The sequence below is a fragment of the Quercus robur genome, chromosome 4, assembly GCF_932294415.1.
Source record: "Quercus robur chromosome 4, dhQueRobu3.1, whole genome shotgun sequence".
NCBI lineage: Eukaryota > Viridiplantae > Streptophyta > Magnoliopsida > Fagales > Fagaceae > Quercus > Quercus robur.
In genome coordinates this window covers 1225143-1246463 of record NC_065537.1, presented here as the reverse complement: position 1 = coordinate 1246463, position 21321 = coordinate 1225143, and the positions used below count along the sequence as shown (strand labels likewise).

Genomic DNA, 21321 nt, shown 5'->3' with positions numbered 1-21321 from the left:
ACCAAAACCTAATTTTAGTCAAAGCAGAACAAGATGTTGCTAAAGCTTAAATTCAATAAAAACTTACAAAACATATTGTTGCATTTCAAAAAGTGTTAAAAGACTTTAAAACATATTGTTCCATAGAACCGCAGCTTCATGGAATCCATTTGTTGACTCACGAGTCATGGCTTCAACTAAATACATAAAGGTGCATGGAACATCATGCACAGTGCCCACACCAAACTTGTTCATATTGTCGGTGAGCCTCTTGCCATCAAACTAGGTCTTTTAACCTTGAATAGCTTTTCAAATAATTAATAGATTCACAAAAGACCATTATCGTAATTAATAATTTTTTGTGTTTTCAATAAAAATTTCTTGATTTAAATTCTTTCTTTCCACACCCACTATCAAATTATTATTATTAGACAAGTCTAGTTAATGAGTACCCTTAGAGCATTTGTTAATGGATAAATTTAAGAAAATTTTGATAAAACTGTTACATGAAATACAAAAAAGACATAACTACACTATTGGTCCCTGAAATTGACTTGCGAGCACAATTGGTCCCTCAAGTTTCAAGCGAGTGTTAATTATTTTCCTTTAGATGATATTGGCTTCCACTTAATTGAGTTTGTTAGTGGATTCAAAGGCAAATCACTTTCATAATACAATTAAGCATGGATTCTATAAGTAGCAATCTTGAGGGTTCGTGTGAATTTTACCTCTAATGGTTTGCAAAAATTTGTAAAAGCTTTAAAAACTATCAAAATCTGTGAATAATTGAAAATGAATAACTATATATAAATAATGAAGAATTTTCTTAAGAATGATGTTGTATAGAATCCATTCCGTGAAAATTGAACCTGGTCACGTGGCCTAGAATTGAATCCCATGCTACCAAATCAAAATAACAAGGTAAGCAATAAAATTCAATTTGCAGTGTAATGTTCATTTAATCTATAGTGTACCCTATATGATGAGTCCAAAAAAATCATTAGTTCGTCCATATTATCATTAGTGGGCCATCAAAGATAACCGCACAACACATTAAATAACAACCATCAAAGGTCTTAAACTCTCATCAAGACAAAGAACGTTACAATCAAGGTAATAATCACCCTAATTTATGTACAACAACTACCTAAGTCACCTATTAGAGGGACAATTTGTCTCACTAGTGAAGGTACGTCAAAAGTTACTACAAAACACTATCTAAATATGAAAAATATGGGTTGATATTAACTTAAGCATCGGAGCTCCCCCACTGGGCACAACCCAGTGGTCTATTCGATCTATCTCTCCTTTATCTTGCAGGTCTTACAAGATCGTCTAATACTTCGGATTGGGTGAGTGACCCAAACTGACGATTTTGGCATCATCACTGTATAATCTCATTGATGGGAGAGAGAGAGGAGAACTCCCCCATACAAGGTTCAAATATTTTCAATTCTGTGGGAGCAATCACTAGATGTACACCCTATGTCTATGTTAAATATATTATTAGCAACGCGATGTGTTATACCATGTTGTATATGCTAGAGTGGATGCGGAAGGGGAAGCATAGAATAGGAACACCGAGAACACGAGGGTTATGTAGTTCAGCCTTGTCGGCTTATATCAACGGAGGAATCCCTTAAGGGCTACATCTTTATTGTGTAAGAGTGCAATACAATAACATGTGTTACAATGAACCCTAACATAAGTATACATAGGTGACTAAATCTTAAACTACTAGTATAAGGTATGGGCTTGGGCCCATTACATTGGGCTAATATGTCTAATATATCTCTAACAGTCTACTTGTGATGGGTTCACGGACATGCTCAATTCTGAACAGTCTCCACAAGCCTGCAATGAAATAACTTTAGTAAAAAAAAATTGCAATACCATGTAAATCAGGGAGAGGTGAAAAGCACAATATATCAATGAGTTCAGTTCAGCTCACCAAGTGCCCACAGCCAAAGGCCAACTCCTTTGCATTTGTAAAACGAATATGGCAGACCTATATAAGCAAATTGGGCAGAAAATAAATAAGGGATCCGAAACGTATCAAACCAGTGAGCAAAACTCATGTCATGTGGAAAAAAAAACTAGCTTGGACAAAGTTAGACCATCATACCAAAAGGCAAAAACTAGGTTGAAATGTCAACGGCTTATGACTGGGCAGCTAGCCAGGTAGACCATTTGTTCAGTCTTACTAATAATGCATAATTTCATATATAAATATTTGATAAGTAATAAGCATTCATTAATAAAATAAGTTAATTAATGCTCATGATGATGAGCACTTCATAACCTAAAAGAATTACAAAGAGTTGTAAACAAAAGAGAAGTGTGTTGAGTGTGAGGGTGCTACAATTTGTAAGACCACACACTCAAGACCAATCAAAGTGCGTATCAACTATGCTTCTAGTTGATTCTTTGATCTGTCTGTATTCTCAAAAGTATGACTACTTCAATCCTTGCACGATAGAAACATCAAAGAAAGCAGTACAATGTTCTAGATTGCTATAGAGTGCCCCGATCTAATTCGTCCACCCAAACGAAAGTTAAGGGGCCGTTTGGTATGATAGTTTAAGCAACACTTTTCAGTTTTTAAATAACACTACACATATTTCCACACACTTTTTCAGCCATACATATTTCCAAAAAATACAAATAACGTTACTAGAACAACGTTACCAAACGGCCCCTAAATATCCCAAAAGCTGTGAACACCAGGCTCCATAAACCATAAGCAACATCATAAGTGAATCAACAAATGATCTATCATTCGTTAGCAACTGGGACCAAAGTCAAGAATTTGCCTACCACCAACAAAGGCATTTTATAACTCAAAAATAAGATTATCTAGTACCATTTTTAACCTATTAGCCAGCACCTTCACCAATAATTTTTACACTTTTCACTAAACTATTCGGATGGAAGTCTTGAATATTAACAGCATTGCTCTTCTTAGGGATTAAAGCAATAAAAGTATCATTAAGGGATTTATCAATCTTACAATGCCTATAAAACACCAAATAAAAGCAGTCATCACATCAGCTTCTACTACCCTCCAACAATGTGTACATACCCCTCCTCAAGTGCAAATCAATCATATTAAACTCCCCAACAATGTCAGAAAAATCAAACATTTCAAAGCTAAACCAATTGCACCTGAACCTCGCACTCAGGTATCAAATGATATTAAATTCACCTGCATTACACCATGCTGCATCCCACCTCTCTCTCACACCCCTTAGCTCCCCCCATGTAAGACTCCTTATACTATTGTCATTTGGGTGATACACCCTGGTACACGCTCACTCAGCCATCTTCAACACTCTTTAGCAAGGAAGCCACCAAGAATGTCCCTATTAACTTCCTCCAGTACCCTTTTTCCCACATTATCAAAACCTCCCCAGCTGTACCCAGCATCCCCAAATGCTTTGAACAAAATTGGACTCCATTTTTATCAGTCTAAATCTCTTGAACACATACCACCTTCAGCACGCACATCCTTGATCTCTGCCAGAAGCACAAGGATCGATGTGTACAGCTAAATCAAATATTTCATATTTATATAATTATTATGGAATTCCATAGCAAACTAGCTCAGTGTATGTGTCATGGACTCATGGCAATGATAAATAAAAAGGTGACATGCTCAATTCCTTGCAAAACATACTTTCTTTTTTTTTTTTTTGGGGGGGGGGGGGGGGGGGGGGGGGGGGGGGGGGGGGGGGGGGGGGGGGTGCCCTGAATAATATTCGAATGCAGAGGAGTACCAAAGTTCATCAAGGCCACTTCAAAACTGAGGAAAAAAAGTGCACAATCTGTTCTAGAGTGATATGTACTTTTAGAGGGGTAACTTCTTCTTGATTCGCTGATATAAGATTCTGATTCATTAAAAATCACAAAACAAAACAACAACACACACACTCTGTATCATAATCGTACCAAGGAGTTGCATGTCTCACAAGTTGGAGGAACTGGTGGAGGGCGTGGAACGATTCGCTCTCGGTCTGCTCTTCCTGTCACATGTCTTTTCTCCAATAGAGTAGATGCAGATTAGAAAGCATTCACAAACTAGTTCAAACTCAATTACATGACATTTATATTTCATCCACAATTGGGTTAAGAACAATTGGAACCATGAAACAAATTGTCTCCCCCCTCCCCGCCCTTCTAAATAGAAAACCAGAAGCAGACTATAACTATTAAGGTTTTACCCTCATTTAAATTATTGGCTGCTCAAGTACCTCCATTATGCACACCAGAGATCTCATTTCAGAAATTTTTCACTAAATACTTGAATATTATAATTTGACATGGATAAGGAACCCTACCCAAGAATACCAAGTTCAACTGCTGCTTTGTACTGGACGGGGATCTCCATTAGGGTAGCTAGAGCAAAAGCTATTTCTTTCTCAGTCGATGTCGCATTTGTAGACGTAATTTCAGTGAAGTTAACCATCTAAATACAAAGAAAAGATATTATTTAGAAGTCAATGCATGAATTAAATTCAACACATATTGCATTCAAAGTTAATCGTATGCTGCTACTGCAATACCTTGAAATTATGACATTCACGTGCACGGAGCTCGTCACCAAAGTTCTTCATGTCTTCCCAAGGTCCATCACCGACTCTGACCACAACAATTGAGAGTGGATATGACCTGGACAATGAAATTAAAATTTCAATTCTTTGAGTTCTACACCATTGCTTTTACTTAAGCAATTGTTTTTAATGTATCACTGATACTTTGATGTCAGTGTCTTTACCAGATCCACTTGTTTCTTATTTAAAAAGACGATTGTGAATTATAGTACAACATTTACAGAAAATAAAGGAGATGAAAGCTATATAGTACATAATCTTTAAAGTTTTTAATGTTAAGACTAGGAAAGCTCATTAACTTGTTCAACACTTTCTTTCAGTGTGAAGTACAGCATTTTTCATTACTGATATGCTACAAACAATATTAGGATGGGAGTATATGAAATAGTTTTTGAAACATTCTAAACAAGAATAGCCCACAATTCATAGTACAAGCAAAAAAAAAAATTCCTCTCTTTTTTATGAGTAAAACAAATTTATTAGCACCAAAAGAAGCATAGTTACAATTCAAAACTCAGCCAAAAGGGCTATCAAACTCTCCAACAGACCTTGCCCATCACAACTTAGAGACTGAAATGACCAACAATATAGTGCTTCACGCATAACTTACTTATCCTACATCATTCAGAGTAGCTGAATAGCCAATTTTCAAAAAGAAAAGTTAAGCCTTACAACAGATTCATTGGCATTTCTAATGGTATCCCTATCAGTTTGTACATATTTTTTTATGATGAATAATTCAGTACGTACATAATCAGTTTGTATGCATTTATTTCTCTCCTTCCACAAAACATAATCTTTTTTTAATCTCTTTTGACATGTAGCCAAAACAAAATTACTCAAACCTGAGACCTGACATATTTTGAGCCAGATTTTTTAGCATCCCATTTCCAGACTCTATTAATGAAAGAAAATGGAGACTAAATGGTGCATACTTTATGGTCTCAACTATAACAACAAAGCCCTAGGGATAATTTCTTCACTGCCACTAGCAAATCAATCATGTTTGGGATTGACTTTGGGGAGCAAAACCGCTCAATAACAAAGAACTTCAAGTAAAAGGATTTCAAAATTTTGGCAAGCAATTTCTGCCCATTATAATGTCAGAAACTTTATCAACCTTTCATATGCCAGCATTGTTAAGAATCTCCTCAATTGGAGACATGAAGGCCTTCCAAGGATGGAGATGTCATACTAAAAAGAGTCGCCTTTATGGATATCAAAATAGCTCTGAGAGGGGGGTGGGGGGAGGTAAAGATTCAACAGAAGCCCGAAACAAGAAATTTAATTCCATCAATCTGCAAGGCTCTACCTCGCATTGACAATTGATTTGAGTGTTTGCTCCTCTTGTGGACTTAGATCTTTACCACGTGTATCGCTGCTTCTTTTAACATACACAATAAAAGACATTACTGTAATAAGAATGATTGTGCGCATGCAACAATTTGTGAGAGAGAGAGATAGCAAAAAGGAGGACTTTTGAGGTCAACCTCGCCATCAGAACTGATAAGTAATACATGGTACTGACCACCACTTTTCTCTACAGTGTCGATTGCAGCCTCAATTACACAGGAGCGTAAGAAGTTGGCCCTTAAACACATTTACACAAAAAAACGAAGCTATAAATCTCAACAAACATTATCGACAGGATTTTCTGATGTCAAACCAGAAAGAGTTCACGAGTTTGGCTACAAAAAGCAAATTCCAATTAATGAAATGTTAACTTTCAAATAAAGGAACAGAAAACCAACCAGCAAGTTTTGCGTTTTGAGCTATCTTTCTGTAGCAGGACAAAGTTTCTTCAAGACAGTGGCAAGGTGAATGATCACTGTGAAAGCTAAATACTTCCTGATCATGAGTTATCTCTATAACAGAAAATAAATCCAGGGTCATATTAGAAAATATTAGAAACTTCTCCAGATATCCAAATTTAGGGGACTACACGTACCATCACCAAAACCAAAACAAGTAATTAAGTTGTCTTCATCGAAAGGGGCCAAAGTCGTTCCAATGATAGACATGGCCTTCTCATATGGATTAGGTGCATCTCCAATGCCATGCCGGCTCCGGTTATTGAATGAGACCTTGCCTTCCATAACAAAACTGATGCATTGGCTTCCCGGCGATACAAATCAAATACAAACCATTTTCAAAAATATAAGATATCACATTATTGTTAAACCAATAAACGCTTGTCAGAGAAGTAATGACCTTCACAGAATGCCTTCTTCACCGGCACTATCTAATGTCAAGTCTTATAATGCATTATCCTTAAAATTGAGAAAACACTATTCGAGAAGATAATGAGGAACATAGTAATTGTTTTTGGTACAAGTCAGATTACACCCCAGGGTTTTGTAGGTGCAATTATAAACAGGGGATCCCAATTTTGCTCCATCGATAACTCATACATTAATGAATGGAATATAAACAAAAAGTGATGATTATATTTACTCCACAAACCTGTCCATTCGTTGCTTCTAGTGAAATCAATTTCAAAGAGGAGTTTGGATTCTTTTAGAGCTTCTTTACTCAATGCTGCACTGACCTGTTTAAAAAGAGAGCCCATTCAAAACTTTGAAATTTCAAATTCATGAAAGAAAAAAAAAAGAATCAGATGATTTTGCAATGTTATTCTGCAGCATACGCATTTTTGCCATAAATTGCGAGAGTTTCGGACTATAAAAAGTCCAAAATGAAATGATTTGATGAATGAGAAATATACAAACTGCCATCATTGGTTACTTAAATTTTAGCACTCTGCTATAAGCCATAGTTTTGAGCATATTTGGGTAATAACTGGACTGTTTCCTGTGAGTGCTGATCCATAAGAATCAACAAAAGCAAGAACTCCATACCACTGTGGTTAGTTTTTACTTCTATCATTACTTTTGAGAAAATTTATTAGGGAAAGAAAGAAACTGACAGTGAACAAGAGAGAAACTGACGTTAAGAGAGAGAGAGATTGGTTGAGGCTTTTCAAAGAAGGTTCGGTCTTTCCAAAAAAGCCTAAAAAGTTTAGGCGGCAGAAGATAGATATTGAGTGACAAGCACAAGTGAGAATCTCAGTGTTCGTTTGGATAGCACTTAAAGTGCTGCGTCTGCTTTTTTTTTTTTTTTTTTTTTTCAGCCGCAACTGTTGATCCGGTCTTTTGTGAACTGTGCATTTGTGCACTGTTCACGGGTCCCACAAACTCCACTTTTTGTCAACTTTTTCATTAAAAATGGGTCCCACAGTACTATTCACACATTTAAAAATTATTTTGCTACAGTGTTTTCAGTTTTCAGTTTCAGCAAAATAAGTTTTATCCAAACAAACCCTCAGTCTGACTGAATTTTTTTTTTTTTTTTTAATAATATAAGTGAATTGTAAAGTTTAACATAAAACCAAAAAGAGTAAACATTAGGTCCGGAGTCCGGAGCTGGCGTAAAGCAGCTCTTTTATGCCACCAATAATAATGCGCCACATCATCCAATAACTTTAAACTTAATAAACCTTATTACACAAGATTATAACCCACAAAATATCCCAAAACTCAAGTGTATTCTTCTCTCTGATCCCTCTCATCTCTGTTGCTCTCTCCCTCTCATCAAAACCTAGCGTCGATCTGCCATCACCCACACCACCTCCGATCTGCCATCACCCAACGATGATGCTCCAACAACTGAGTCCAGAAAATAGGGAAGCACGGCGGCGGAGTGCGAGAGCGTGGGGTGAGCGTGTTTTTCCAGAAAAGCTCTCATCTTTACTCTAAAAGGCTACTGGGTATGTTCAATTAAAATTAAAATTAAAAACAAAAACAAAAACAAAAAAAAAAACAAAATCTGTAAAATTAGAACAAGCAAATACCAAATGGAAGTAGAGAGTCAAAAAAATTCCCCTCCCTCTTCACATTGTATCTAAAAATTTCTCTCATTACAAATATATCTGATGCATTAATCTTTAGCTTCAAGCTTCTTGGTCAAATTGGTTTTGCTTTCTAAGCCAACAGAATCTACAAAACTTCTTGAATCGAGAGAAAAAGAGTGAGAGAGAAGGAATCACCAGAATTTCACACCATGGAAGGTAATTTTTTTTGTTTGATTTTTCAATCTCAAATTCATATTGGTGCATTGGGTTTTCGTTTTCTGATTGATTTGTGTCGATTGGCTGCAAAAAATTTCTTTTTTGCTAAAATTTGTTTGATTCGCTGGGTTTTTTGTTGGTTGGGTTGTTGGGGTTTTTGTTGCTAGATGCACAGAATGATTAGGGGGTTTTGTTGATTGTTTTTGCTGGCTCAATCTGGATTATATATTGTCAAAAAAAGAAGGAAACATGCAATATGTGCTTAGCCTTCCATTGCTCACAAATGATATGTCGAGATCTGGAATATAAAGCTTAAATGCTTTGGTCTAAGAAGCTCTGGCAGATCGGCGCTGGGTTTTGATGAGAGGGAGAGAGCAACAGAGATGAGAGGGATCAGAGAGAAAAATACGCTAGAGTCTTGGGATATTTTGTGGGTTATAATCGTATGTAATAAGGTGTATTAAGTTTAAAGTTATTGACTGATGTGGCACATTATTATTGATGGCGTAAAAGAGCTGCTTTACGCCAGCTTTTCATTTTTAGAAATATTTTTTCGAAAATTTTAAAAGTTGTTAATACTTTTTCAATTCTCAAGAAATTTTTTTTCTAAAAATGGTTAATTATTGTATGTCCTTAAGACACACATTAGTAAAACCCTATTAAAAATCGATGTGAAAACCTAAGAAGTAAATTTATTATTTATGCGACAAGCTTTTTGTACTGATGGGCATGTGAGCAGCTTTTTTATTAGTAATCAGTGAGAAAACCATTTTCTCCAAGCAAAAGATTTGGCGGTCGACATTTAAGACTAACCTAGGGCCCCAGAGAGCTATCTACCATGCAGTCAAACTTTTTTCTTTTTGGAAGTTGTTGTAGTGCCTTAAATCGTGCTTCATTCATTCATTTCAATTAATGGTAATTTCAATTAATGGGGCAATACACTTCAATCAATCATGAAATGGAGGTTATAAAAATTTTAAAATTTATATATAATAATGAATTTTCTTTGTCAGGGTGGTCACTCACGCGAAGAAGCCAGTGACCTCCAATCATGGTCCGTCTAAATGAACTTATTTTATTAAAATTAAAAACTAAAAACTATAAATATTGTAACAAAATAATTTTTAAATATGTAAATAATACCGTAAAACTTATTTTTAATGAAAAAATTACTAAAAAGTAAAATTTATAGGTTTTTTAAACAGTACACGAGATTCACTAATATATTGAAAAGTCAAATTTACTGCTAAAAGTTTGAAACTGAGTAGCCATTCAAAACAAAGTGGTGAAGCAAAGTGACAAGACATAAAAAAAAGCAAAACGTGTGAAGGTGAAAAAAAAAAAAAAGAAAAAAACAACTTTAAGGACAGATATATGGGCCACATAATTAACTGGGTAAGATAAACATTCAAACTTTGAATTCTAAAGTTTTCTATTTTTTGGTAAATAAGATTGTTTTTGTCCGAAGTGGGATTTGAGAACCCACGCCCTCGTTAGAGGACCAGAACTTGAGTCTGGAGCCTTAGACCTAAATAAAAATTGATCAGGTTAACATTTTTAAAAAAATTATAAAATAATTTGACATAACGAAAAATTAACATTTAGATAAAAGGATTTTATTAATGTGTGGCCTAAGGGCACACAATAGTAAACCAATTTTGGAAAAGTTTTATCAGAAATTGAAAAAGTTTTGACAACTTTTTCAATTCTCAATAAAACTTTTCCAAAAATGGATTTGTTAATGTGTGCCCTAAGGGCACACATTAACCAGACCCTAGATAAAAACTTATTTTTTGAAAGAAAAATAAATAAATAAAGACTTTTAAGTATAGAGTGATGGTACTGAATTGACGTTTGAAATCAAAACTTTAAGTTTAGAGTCCATAGACTCTAACTTATTTTTTGAAAGAAAAATAAATAAATAAAGACTTTTAAGTATAGAGTGATGATACTGAATTGACGTCTGAAATCAAAACTTTAAGTTTAGAGTCCATAGACTCTATGATGTGACTACATAGTTCTCAGTAAAGCTGCTTTCTGATTGATGAATCTGCTATGGTAAGATTCTTAGGTGATTTTTTTTTAGGTTGCTTTATTAAATGGATTTTACTAACGTGTGCAAAATTTTGGAAAGGATCTGGTTAATGTGTGCTCTAATAAATTCATTTTTGGATAAGTTTTATTGAAAATTGAAAAAGTTGTCAAAACTTTTTCAATTTCTGATAAACCTTTTCTAAAATTGGTTTACTATTGTGTGTCCTTAGGGCACACACTAAAGAATTTATGAAAATTTATGAGAAAGCTGGGAAGCAGTTGTTAAGAGATCTGAAGTAGGATTTGAATCAGAAAGACTTCATTTATGAGAATAGGCCGTTGGTGGATAGAGGAGTAAATATGAATCTAAAGAATTTATGAAAATTTATGAGAAAGTTGGGAAGCATTTGTTAAGAGATCTGAAGTAGGATTTGAATCAAAAAATTTATGAATCTAAAGAATATGAGGTAGAGTCCAAATGAATCTGTTGTGAATGAGGGAGAGAGAGGAGTTTGAAGAGGACTCTACGTGACAGAGAAGCTTTAGGCATGAATGATAGAAGGGTCCGGTTAATGTGTGTCTTAAAGGCACATATTAAGTTTTCTATTTTTGGAAATATTTTTTTGGGAATTGAAAAAGCTGTCATTACTTTTTCAATTTTCAAGAAAATTTTTCCAAAAATGGAAATTAAATTCTTAGAGCACACATTAGTAAAATCCACCTTCAATTGAAACTTTAAATTTCAAACAAAAACAAGAAACAAACAAACAAAAAAAAATCTATAGCGTACTTCATCTTATTTAATTAAAAAAAATTACTATTTCCAAACAATCCACTCATATGTGATGGTGCCAAATAGCCTTGGTATTTAGAGTGATGAATGACGGAAATTGAGTGACCAAAAAATGGTGGCCAAACAGCCTCTAAGTGCTCTCTCATATTATAAAATCTCAGTGCTCACAGTGCTCTCTCATATTATAAAATCTCACTCTCTGTTCTCTCTACTCTCATTCTCAGTCTCAACTCTCTAGTCTCAATCTCAGTCTCTGTTCTCTCAACTCTCAACTCTCTCTAGTCTCAATCTTAGTCTCTTTTCTCTCTGCTCTCAATCTCAAGTTTCTAGTCTCAACTCTCAACCCCTCACTCCATACCCTCCACCTCCACGGATACAGCCCTCTCGTCTTCTTACGACAAAAACCAGTGAAATAGATGGCAAAGCCATCATCCAATGCTGACAATGCGAAGTTATGGCCCGATACAACAGAGAAAAAGCTCATTCATTTTTTGTTAAAGGAATGGGAACGCTCCTTACAATTGGGCAGTTGTCACAAATAAGTTTAACGAAATATCCCGAAAAAGCTATAGCCTCAAGCAAATAAGAGAAAAATATAGTCGGCTTAAAAAGAGATACGTTGCGTTTACCCATCTAATGGGTAGAACTGATATGGAATATGATTATCGTACCAACACCGTCACAGGAAGTGCGGACACGTGGGCAAAAGCAGTGAGGGCGAGTGTTATACATTTATTTAATTACCACGCAGTTCATTCTTTAAATTCTTCTTGTAAACAATCTCATATATACCAGTGTCTCTAATCTCATGTATATCACATCTTTTCTGTTTTTAGGTATACGTAGGTGCATTGACTTCAAAAATAAGGGACTGGCCCACTACCCGTTGCTAGGGCAGCTCTTCCAGGCAGTTGCACAAACATCCTCTGCCCGATAGGTCCGTGCAGCTGATGTGGACTCCTCTGCCCGACATGTCAATGCAGCTGATGTGGACGAGCAAGGCAGCGACCCAAAAGGGAAGCAGCCAGCTCGCTCCGACACTAACCCCTCATCGATGATCGCTTCTCATTGGAAAAGGCCACGAATGTTTTGGTCAGTCTTGCTCTTGATTATGATACCATGTTATAGGTTTGGTATGCGAAATAAGGAGATGACCTCACTCAAGATCATAATCTGCATCTCAAAACTACACTAATGAGTGGACATTGTGAAAAAATTATCCTCAAGCTTACTAAAGTAAGGTCTCTCTCTCAATCGGGTTATAGCATTGGGTGTCAATTTAAAAAATAACAATTTTCCATGACATCAAAAAAGCCACATCATTGATCTGTTAGACATACACAAGAAAACTAATATAAGTGAACAGGAGGACTAATAGTGCTCATTTTTTAAACCTTTTAAGTAAACTTTAGGGATCACCAGTGTATTTCGGTCTTTACTTTATATCAAGTTTGTCTATAGTCATATTAGAACGAACTTTAGCTAACAATCATGTAAAATTTTCAAATTTAGAACTTCATTCTGGTGGCAATTAAACATGTGAAAACATCATTTTTTTTTTTTTCTCAACCAAAAAAAAAAAAAAAAAAAACCTGATTTTGGAGAGTATATGTATAAAAGAACCTAAGATAAAACAAATTTCTAACCAAATGATCAGTTTGAATACAGAGTTTGAGGTCATCGACAAAATCAACCCCCAAAAAATCACATTTAACTCACGATCAAACAGAGGAATCCAACTAAAGTCATTTAACAAATGAAATATATATATATATATATATATATATATATTATCATTAAGCATAATGATTATGATAGTAGTCAACATAGAATCCTTATCACAGCACTTAAAATGAAAAGAGACAAAAAAGAGGGAAGCACCCCTGTTTCACGGCATTGAAACAGAGTGTTTCTTAACTTCTAAAACTATGCAGCAATAGCAAATTCTCAGGAACCAATGGATCAGTCAACAAGAGTCCCTCATATAATTGAATTATAATTAATTATTGTTAAAGATCATAGTTCCGTGAGTCATAATATTTTATCAAAAAAGAAAACACTCTGTTTCTCAACTTCGATTACAACTTACTTCAACCACAACTTGCTAAGAAAAGAACTTACTTCAATTACAACTTGCTAACAACTTGATAAAAAAAAAAAAAAAGATCTAGTAGCTAGCTAGCTATCCCTTTTATCTTATACATATAGTACGTACAGATAAAAGGTAAATGAGGGTGAGTGAATATTTTACCTATCAACTTCATCATCTTGTAACTCATGAATGCCTATCCTCACGAAATTTTGATCCCAATTCGTGTGGGATTCATAAGCAACATAAAAAATAAAATTCTAATAAAGCACACCACCCACAAAAACAAAAAAAGACAACCAAATTTTCCTTTTTTAAAAGAGAGAACCAAAAGTATTTGAATCATAATTCCATGGAAATTTTTCATCTTCTACATGGTTACATTAACAAGACGACTTTTATCCCTAAAATTCTCCATATTTGGTTTTTTTGCTGAAATTTTCCATATTTGGTTTTAAGTTAAAACTTGATATTTATCATTTCAAAAGCCATTACATGAAATTCTCTCTCCAACTCTTTGAATATCATCTTAAGTGTGTTGGGAATTTTAGGAGGAAAAAAAAAATTGAAGTAGACTTAAGAGGCATAAAACAATTATTTTCCTTTAGATGATATTGGCCTCCACTCAATTGAGTTTGTTAATGGATTCAAAAGGCAAATTACTTTCATGATACAATTAAGCATGGATTCTATAAGTAGCAATCTTGAGGGTTCGTGTGAATTTTTCCTCTAATGGTTTGCAGACATCTGTAAAAGCTTTAAAAACTATCAAAATCTGTGAATAATTGAAATTGAACAACTATTTATAAATAATTAATTTTCTTAAGACGCCACTTATTGGTGATAAAAATCGGTAAATATTGTTTTTTCTTAATTTACATGTCTTTCCACACACTCACGTGGCCTGGAATTGAATCCCATGCTACCAAGTCAGTAGCTGAGTAAGCAATAAAATTCAATTTGCAGTGTAATGTTCATTTAATCTATAGTGTATGCGATATGATGTCATTGATGTGCACGTAATCTATGTATTTTTGGAGGGGGAGCAAGGTTCAAACGAACATTTTCAATTCTGAGGGAGCAGTCACTAGATGTACACCCTTTGTCTGCTTGTGATGGATTCATGGCATATTGGACAGATGGTCAATTCTGATCCACAGTCTCTACAAGTCTGCAATGAAATAAATTTAGTCAAAAAAATTGCAATACCATGTAAATCAGGGAGAGGTGAAAAGCACAATATATCAATGAGTTCAGTTTAGCTCACCAGGTGCCCACAGACAAAGGCCAACTCCTTTCTTTTCGTAAAGCAAATAGGGCAGACCTAAATAAGCAAATTGGGTAGAAAATAAGTAAGTGATCCGAAACGTATCAAACCAGTGGGCAAAACTCATGTCATGTGGATAAAAAATCTAGCTTGGACAAAGTTAGATCATCATACCAAAAGGCAAAATCTAGGTTGAAATGTCAACGGGTTTTGACTGGGTAGCTAGCCAGGTAGACCATTTGTTCAGTCTTACTAATAATGCATAATTTCATATAAATATTTGATAAGTAATAAGCATTCATTAATAAAATAGGTTAATCAATGCTCATGATGATGAGCACTTCATAACCTAAAAGAATTACAAAAAATTATAAACAAAAGAGTAGTGTGTGAGTGTGAGGGTGCTAAAGTTTGTAAGACCACACACTCAAGACCAATCAAAGTGCGTATCAACAATGCTTCTAGTTGATTCTTTGATCTGTCTGTATTCTCAAAAGTATGACTATTTCAATCCTTGCACAATAGCCAGTAGCCACATCAAAGAAAGCGGTACAATGTTCTAGTTTGCTGAAGTGTGCCCCGATCGAATTCCTCCACCCAAACAAAAGTTAAATATCCCAAAAGTTATAAACACCAGGCTGCATAAACCATAAGCAACATCATAGTGAATCAACAAATGATCTATCATCTCTCCATTCCACAGCCACATACAACACCACCCAACTAAGGTATATCCCTACTTGATTAGATTATCACAAGTAAGAATTTTCTCCAAGGTTGCAATCCAAACAAAGAATGAGACCCAAAACCTCCATAACCAATATAAAGAACAGAATCGATAACTGGTCATCTTGTCTTAATCTCCATGAATTACTAAAGAAACTGTGAACAGCAGAAATACAAGAATGAATCCAACTCTTCCATTTCTTCCCAAATACCATCCTCCCTAACAGATAGATGAATGCATCACAACTAACGTGATTAATGCCGGCTCAATGGGTGAGCCAAATAGGCAACCGCCTAGGGCCCCTAAATTTTTACCAATAGAGATATTCTTGTACCAATAGAAGTATTAATTAAACCCTAAATATTCACCAATAAAAAAAAATTGTTGTTTTTTATCAAAGAAAAACCAGTTAAAGAAAAATATTTTCATTGGATGGGTCAATCATTTAATCTCTCACACATAAATGTTAAAAGAACTCATTAATCTTACACTAGTAAATAAATTTATACTCAAATTCTATTTAGAAATATCAAATATATAAATTTATTAAAATTTTCATTCATAATTTTTTAGTATTTGGTTACTTCATTCTATAAATAATGTTTATTTTAGTTGTATAGTCATTGAATAATGCGATGGGTTTGTTTTAATTTGTAATTTTTTTCTTAAAAAAATAGATTTTAAATTCAAAAAAAAAAACCAAAAGTTAAATAAATATTCTATTAATATTTAAAATATAAAAATAGACCTCACTTAAAGTTGTTGCCTTAAACCCCACAATACCTTGAACTGGCCCTGAATGTGATCATAAGCCTTTTCAATATCCAACTTACAATTCATGCTAGGAATTGACTCTTGATAGTTGATACAACTATCCAAGCATTCGTTAACAACTGGGACCAAGTTAAGAATTTGCCTACCACCAACAAAAGCATTTTATAACTTAGAAATAAGATTATCTAGTACCATTTTCAACCTATTAGCCAGCACCTTCAAAAATAATTTATACACACTTTTCACTAAACTAATAGGATGAAAATCTTAATATCAACAGCATTGCTTTTCTTAGGGATTAAAGCAATAAACGTATCATTAAGGGATTTGTCAATCTTACAATGCCTATAAAACTCCAGAAAAAAACAGGCATCGCATCAGCTTCTACCACCCTCCAACAATGTGTGCATACCCCTCCTCAAGTGGCAAATCAATCATATTAAACTCCCCAATAATGTCAGAGAAATCAAACATTTCAAAGCTAAACCTATTGCACCTTAACCTCGAACTCAGGTATCTGATGACATTGAATTCACCTGCATACACCAAGCTGCATCCCACCTCTCTCTCACACCCCTTAGCTACTCCCATGTAAGACTCCTTATACTATCGTCATTTGGGTGATACACCCTGGTACACGCTCACTCAGCCATCTTCGACAATCTTTAGCAAGGAAGCCAGCAAGAATGTCCCTATTAACTTCCTCCAGTACCCTTTTTCCCACATTATCAAAACCTCCCAAGCTGTATGCAGCATCCCCAAATACTTTGAACAATATTGGACTCCATTTTTATCAGTCTTAATCTCTTGAACACATACCCCCTTCAACACGCACATCCTAGATCTCTGCCAGATGCCCAAGGATCGATGTGTAGATAAATCAAATATTTCATATTTATATAATTATTATGGAAATCCTTAGCAAACTAGCTCAGTGTATGTGTCATGGACTCATGGCAATGATAAATAAACAGGTGACATGCTCAATTCATTGCAAAACACACTATCATTTTGGATTTTTTTTGGGGGGGGGGGTGGTGCCCTTTATAATATTCGAATGCAGAGGAGTACCAGAGTTCATCAAGGCCACTTCAAAACTGAGGAAAAAAAGTGCACAATCTAAACAATAATAGCCCACAATTCATAGTACAAGGCAAAAAATAAAATAAAAATTCCTCTCTTTTTTGTGAGTAAAACAAATTTATTAGCACCAAAAGAAGCATAGTAACAATTCAAAACTCAGCCAAAAGGGCTATCAAACTCTCCAACAGACCTTGCCCATCACAACTTAGAGACTGAAATGACCAACAATATAGTACTTCGCTGCATAACTTATCCTACATTATTCAGAGTAGCTGAATAGCCAATTTTCAAAAAGAAAAGTTAAGCCTTACAACAGATTCATTGGCATTTCTGATGGTATCCCTATCAGTTTGTACATATTTTCTTATGATGAATAATTCAGTATGTACATTATGGTATGCATTTATTTCTCTCCTTCCACAAAAAAAATGGAGACTAAATGGTGCATACTCCATGGTCTCAAGTATAACAACAAAGCCCTAGGGATAATTTCTTCACTGCCACTAGCAAATCAATCATGTTTGGGATTTTGGGGAGCCAAACCACTCAATAACAGAGAACTTAAAGTAAAAGAAATTTCAAAATTTTGGTAAGCAATTTCAGCCCATTATAATGTCAGAAACTTTATCAACCTTTCATATGCCAGCATTGTTAAGAATCTCCTCAATTGGAGACATAAAGGCCTTCCAAGGATGGAGATGTCATACTAAAAAGAGTTGCCTTTATGGATATCAAAATAGCTCTGAGAGAGGGGTAGGGGGGAGGTAAAGATTCAACAGAAGCCTGAAACAAGAAATTTAATTCCATCAATCTGCAAGGCTCTACCTCTCATTGACAATTGATTTGAGTATAAAAATAAAAATAAAATAAAAAATCCAGGGTCATATTAGAAAATAATAGAAACTTCTCCAGATATCCAAATTTAGGGGACTACACGTACCATCACCAAAACCAAAACAAGTAATTAAGTTGTCTCCATCGAAAGGGGCTAAAGTCTTTCCAATGATAGAGATGGCCTTCTCCAGTTATTGAATGAGACCTTGCCTTCAATAACAAAACTGATGCATTGGCTTCCCGGCGATACAAATCAAATACAAACCATTTTCAAAAATATATGATATCACATTATTGTTAAACCAATAAACGCTAGTCAGAGAAGTAATGACCTTCACAGAATGCCTTCTTCACCGACACTATCTAATGTCAAGTCTTATAATGCATTATCCTTAAAATTGAGAAAACACTATTCGAGAAGATAATTAGGAACATAGTAATTGCTTTTGGTACAAGTCAGATTACACCCCTGAGTTTTGTAGGTGCAATTATAAACAGGGGATCCCAATTTTGCTCCATCAATAACTCATACATTAATGAATGGAATATAAACAAAAGGAGATGATTATATTTACTCCACAAACCTGTCCATTCATTGCTTCTAGTGAAATCAATTCCAAAGAGAAGTTTGGATTCTTTTAGAGCTTCTTTACTCAATGCTGCACTGACCTGTTTAAAAAGAGAGCCCATTCAAAACTTTGAAATTTCAAATTCATGAAAAAAAATAAATAAAAAATAAAAAATCAGATGATTTTGCAATGTTATTCTGAAGCATACGCAATTTTTCCATAAATTGCCATAGTTTCGGACTCCAAAAAGTCCAAAATGAAATGATTTGATGAATAGGAAACATACACACTGTCATCATTGGTTACTTAAATTTTAGCACTCTGCTACAAGCCATAGTTTTGGGCATATTTGGGTCATACCATACAAGCCATAGTTTCCTATGAGTGCTGGATCCATAAGAATCAACAAAAACAAGAACTCCAGACCACTGTGATACAGTTAACCATCTGTAAGATGTTTAATGTCAATTAAGACCTCGTATTACATATGGTATGACAGGTTTGGTAAGCGAAATATAGGAGATGACCTCACTCAAGATCATAATCTGCATCTCAAAACTACACTAATGAGTGGACATTGTGAAAAAATTATGCTCAAGCTTACTAAAGTAAGGTCTCTCTCTCAATCGGGTTATAGCATTGGGTTTCAACTTATAAAATAACAACTTTCCATGACATCAAAAAAGCCACATCATTGCTCCGTTAGACATACACAAGAAAACTAATAGAAGTGAACAGAGGACTAATAGTGCTCATTTTTTACCTTTAAGTAAACTTTAGAGATCACCAGTGTATTTCGGTCTTTACTTTATATCAAGTTTGTCTATAGTCATATTAGAACGAACTTTAGCCAATATATATTTTTTTTAAAAATCATGTAAAATTTTCAAATTTAAAACTTCATTCCGGTGGGAATAAAAATGTGAAAACGTCATTTTTTTTTTTTTTTCTCTCAACCAAAAAAAAACCCTGATTTTGGAGATGGTATATATAAAAGAACCAAAGATAAAACAAATTTCTAACCAAATGATCAGTTTGAATACAGAGTTTGAGGTCATCGACAAAATCAACCCCCAAAAAATCACATTTCACGGAATCCATCTAAAGTCATTTAATAAATGAAAAAAAAAATTTATATATATATTATCATTAAACCATTGCATACTGATAATGATGGTAGTCAACATAGAATCCTTATCATTGCACTCAAAATGAAAAGAGACAAAAAAGAGGGAAGCAAAATAACCTCCTCAAGGGAAGAGTAGCTGTGCGCCATTCCTCTTACTATGCTGGTGTTTCCGCTTGTGTTAGTATGAGTTCTGAAATATCAACATTCATGTTTGAATAACATGCTAAGAAAAGAACTTACTTCAATAGTTTGAAAGCAACCCTGTTTCACGGTCTTGAAAGCAGGGGCTCTGCCCCTGCTTCAATTACAACTTGCCAAAAAAAGATCTAGTAGCTAGCTAGATATCCCTTTATCTTTTACATATAGTACATACAGATTAAAGGTAAATGAGGGTGAGTGAATATTATTACCTGTCAACTTCATCATCTTGTAACTCATGAATGCCTATGCTCACGAAATTTTGATCCCAATTCGTGTGGAATCCAGAATCCTTCTTGTTTTTAGATGCCTTTAATCCCATCGTCCAAACAGATCTAGTAGCTAGCTAGCTATGCCTTTAATCCCAATTCGTGTAGAGAAAGATATAATTGTTCTAAACTGCATTCCTTCATTTAATGTTCGAATTACACTTTTGATAAACCAGAGTTTTTCCGACTAAAGTGTCACTGTCATACAACAGTGAAGAAAGAGCAGCCACACGACGGTCAAGAAAATAATAAAAAAATGTGTCCTCCCCACTTAACCAAACGATGTCGTTAATGCATAAGAGTCACTAACTCAGGAGATCTTTTCTTTTTAATACAGAAACAGTGTAGTGTCGTTCTTCATTAAACTCTGGTGCAACGTGCAATATATGTAAAACAAACAGCGACTCGGATCTCAGTTTGTTAATCGTACTTTCTCTTTCAATATTAGAAATTGCTAGGCTTCGTTTTCTGGCCGCCTTCATCATTATGTGGTCAAACATGTGATGTGATATAGAGGGTTCTATAAGGTTTCTTTCGATTTTTGGCAAAAACGTATACCCTCTCTGTTTCTCAACACCAACACTATCTTGCACAACAGAAATCATTCAAAATTATATTAGAATTGTTTGTGAAGTAGTGCTAGTATGGGATACCAAGTTGAATCATGGGATCGTAATCATACAGAGTCACAATATTACACACAACTTACACCATATAATTCAATTTGAAATTTTGTTTTTAGTCCTTTAATCTGAGTTTAAAATGAATGGAATTTGTAAACAGGTTTGACAGATGTTGAAAGGGCAGCTGCGACAATGAAGTCAATTAAAATCTTAATTCTCATCGCGTGCATCTACGGCTAGTAACGTTAATAGCTGCCCAAATTTGGATAATAGTATG

At 34.7% G+C, this 21321-nt stretch overlaps 1 long non-coding RNA gene and 1 pseudogene across 1 annotated transcript; both read right to left on the bottom strand.

Moving 5' to 3' along the window:
• Positions 1–1612: 1612 nt before the first annotated feature.
• Positions 1613–20621, bottom strand: LOC126720290 (E3 ubiquitin-protein ligase RGLG4-like; annotated as a pseudogene).
• LOC126720291 (uncharacterized) lies at positions 17501–18444 on the bottom strand. The gene is made up of 2 exons (XR_007653332.1): positions 18363–18444; positions 17501–18205 (listed from the first exon to the last, which is right to left on the bottom strand). It is a non-coding gene; the product is annotated as an uncharacterized LOC126720291 (long non-coding RNA).
• Positions 20622–21321: the final 700 nt, after the last annotated feature.